Source organism: Triticum dicoccoides, chromosome 5B, assembly GCF_002162155.2.
Source record: "Triticum dicoccoides isolate Atlit2015 ecotype Zavitan chromosome 5B, WEW_v2.0, whole genome shotgun sequence".
Lineage (NCBI taxonomy): Eukaryota > Viridiplantae > Streptophyta > Magnoliopsida > Poales > Poaceae > Triticum > Triticum dicoccoides.
In genome coordinates, this window is record NC_041389.1 from 223,571,890 (window position 1) to 223,575,567 (window position 3,678).

Below are 3,678 nucleotides of genomic sequence, written 5' to 3' on the forward strand. Positions count from 1 at the left end.
AAGACATGAGGTCTTCAAATCAAAATTTTACCCATTGTAAAATGGTGTATAATTATGTTGTATATATAATTTGGGATGAATTGGGGGTTAAATCGTAAAGTTTTGTTAACCAGATGGCTGAACAGAAAACTTAACGAGTTATATGGGATCATCACATAACCTGAGGGTTAAATTACAAATTCATCAAATAGATAAGAAATCCCCAGTTTCTGCCGTGTGGCTAGGAATTAGACTCCGCCACCGGCCGAAGGGCCTGCCGTGTCGGCCGCTGCTGTGTGCCGGAGGGTGCCGTTGGAGCGTGTCGCCTGCCGCATGCCGCGCGCCGGGAGACGCCACGGCCGTGCCTGAAGGCCCGCTGTCGCGGGAGTGGCCGTGTCCGCTAGCGGCCACGCCGGAGGGCGTCGTGCGTCGTGTCGACTCTTGATGCCAGACAAGAGGGCTCTGGTGCCACGTGCCGGTGTTGTGATGAAGGTCCTGCCAAGTCTCCATGCCGTGCGCAGGCCATCTTCTGGAGCCGCTCTATTGCGGTTGAGGCCTCCGTGCTGCAGCGTCCCTGAAATCAGCCTTTGCATGCGCAGGGCACACAACGCTTCCATGGGGAAGGCCAAAGGTAATTCTGATATTGTTTATTATGTGCTACGTGAAGTATTAAGTTTGGAAGAGGGACACCTTGTTATTATAGAGTAGCAATTAGATCAAGACTTCTGTATTCATTTGATCGCCTACGGAAAGGGGTGGCCGTGGATGTTCGTTTAGTCTTTGATGATCTTGTGTTTTCTTCAATTCCTTTCTTCTTATCCTTCTTTGTTCCTCCTTTTCTGTTGCCGTTTGGAAATGATTTGTGAATCGATGAAGGCTGATGCCCCTGCTCTGGTCTGGAGTGCTGCGCCGTGAAGGCCATTTGACTATCTTGTCGTGCCGACAGCGACAATTCCTAATAGTCAAGAACAAAGATTAGGTAAATTGCATTAGCACATGATGTATCTTAGCAACTAGATTAACATCGCCTTTGGTTGTATTGGTGATTATTCCATGCTGCTCTAAGGTGTTGATTCCAACGGAATCGTTGATTTGCTATTTATCCGTTCTTCTTGACTCCCTGTTTGTGAGGTGATCCCTCTTGCGTCATCTCTTCCCCTGTGTGTGTTTAAATCGCTCGATCGGAGAGCAAAGTGCATGATAACGTGTTTGAAGTAGAAAGTAAAGAACGAGAGAGTTGAATGAAAGACGATCCATTAGTCTTTATTGATGATAGAAGTGAGGTATTTATACCCAGGCGGAAGTACAAAACATGGTGCTTGGCGGTCAGGGCCAAGGAATTACATAGTTGCCTTGAGAGCCAAGGAATTACATAGTTGCTTGAGAACCAATCAACCCATCTAACAATTAACTTAATCCTAATTAGCTTAATGAATAAGCAACTATTCTATTCTTAACAACCTCCACAAGCCCCGCCGCGTTTTTTGAGAGAGAGAGTAGAGGAGTGGACCAGACAAGAGAGACAGTTGCGTGTCCACATAGCGATCTTGACTAGTCAAAGTGCCCAGGTGGCGTTTTTTTGCCAAGTCACCTTCTGCCGACCGGGCCTCATCTGTCATACATGTGTTTAAAGCGCTCTAATCCGCCGATTAGTATTATTTACAAAAATATTATCATAGACATGATGGTTTTTGTCAAAGAAATGTAACGTAGTGTTTTCCGATAACCTAGTTCTCAAAGTGGTGGTTTCTTGCAATTTACTCGATTTCAAATCATGTGATTTAACAAGGCAAAAATATTCTTCTATTGTAGGCGACAACATTCGTTTATAGCAAGTTATACTACAAGGCTTGCTGCATTTGAACTTTGCAAGGAAGGGCGTGTCGGGTAGTTCCAGGTTTTGGGCAAGGTTCCGGGGTTTATAGAAACTTTGATAGACGTGCAAACTTCCAGGTTCCCTCGGAAGTTGTCCAGAACCTGCTCTGGAGGTATAGGGGTCCAGAAGTTTTGGCCCCAGAAGTTCCAGACAGGACCTAGGATTTATAGAGTTTGCACTAGTTATGCAAACTCTATGAATGTCCGTTTCTTTTTCCTTATTCCGAATTGAGGGGTATCTAACCATCGAGTAGTAAATGCGTACATGCAACACATGTAGACCGATAGGAGGTAGTATATTAATTCCACGCATATATTAGATAGGATATTATTTATGTGTTAATTATGTAATTAGTGTTGGCATTGATATTTGGTATGATATTAACTACATGCTAAACATGTTGAGCTTTAGTGCTCACCAATGGAGTAGTATAAATCGTTGGATTGACTCGACCAATATGAGTTGGATTTTCCCTTTTGTGTCATATATATATATATATATATATATATATATATATATATATATTAACTGCTCGCTAAACGTGTTGAGCGCTCACCATTGGAGCAGTCTGAGTCGTTGGATTCACCTGGTTTGATGGTCAATATTAGTTGGATCTGCCCTTTGGGTCTTTTTATGTTGCTATAGATATTGATATAGATGTGGTGGTGCTGTTTATAGATTTAAGCATGCTGTTAGAACATCAATTATGTTGCCATGAATGTCAAAAACAATTAAGAGAATAAATTCTCTTTCAATCTTTTCCTTTTTGGCATCGATGACAACACAACTTTTTTTGCGTGAAAACTTCCGATCCATTCATCTTCAATCATGACAGTACAAAGAAAAAAATTACATCCAGATCCATAGACCACCTAAGCAACATAACTTGATAAGATAAAGAAAATGATAAGCTTATCAACATGTTTAAGTGAAAGCAATGAAAAGCCCTCCTACATTTATGCCTTGTTTTATACTTTGCATTTGAACGCAAAATGCACTAGTGTAGAGATGAACTCCGGCTACTTCATTGCTACCCAACATGTGCAACTGAAAATGGAATGAATCATTGTGAAGTATACACTTGCAACTAGCTTATGGTTGGAAATATGAAGTTAGATCGATAATAAGTGAATCTGAAATATAAAGTGAGAAGATAATAAACGAATCCCAAACATAAGAGTGTGTGACATGGCAATAATACATGTGAATAACAACACCTTGATAGATACTAGTTTTAGGGAAACTTTGCGTACCGGCCGACTGTCTGAAGCCTGAGCCGGTCGCCTCGCGCAATGGGTTCGAGACTGGTGGACCCACACACTGCTTTGGCATTGCCTTATCTCTTCTAACGCGTGCGACATTCTCCTCCACTCAATTTTTTCCACCCGATACAATCTCTCTTCCCTTTCTCTCTTCTTCCAGATGTGTGAAGCAAATATGCCCTAGAGTAATAAAGTGAACCTAGATGCTCATGGCATAAGGAAATATAAATAACAACTTTATAGAATATGTGGGAACCAATGTATATTTCCTTATGCCGTGCAATAATAAAGATCTTCATAGAATATGTGGGAACCAATATGAGCATCTAGGTTCCACTATTGATTATTGACCGGAGAGGTGTCTCGGTCATGCCTACATAGTTCTCGAACACGTAGGGTCCGCACGCTTAATGTTCGATGACGATTTGTATTATATGAGTTATGTGTTTTGGTGACCGAAGGTTGTTCAGAGTCTGATACGTCTCTGTCGTATCTACTTTTCCAAACACTTTTGCCCTTGTTTTGGACTCTAACTTGTATGATTTGAATGGAAGTAACCCG

At 41.8% G+C, this 3,678-nt stretch overlaps 1 long non-coding RNA gene across 1 annotated transcript; it reads left to right on the forward strand.

The window, feature by feature from the left end:
* The first annotated feature begins 227 nt into the window (after positions 1-227).
* Positions 228-1,128, forward strand: LOC119308138. The gene is made up of 2 exons (XR_005149864.1): positions 228-610; positions 856-1,128. It is a non-coding gene; the product is annotated as an uncharacterized LOC119308138 (long non-coding RNA).
* The last annotated feature ends 2,550 nt before the right edge of the window (positions 1,129-3,678 follow it).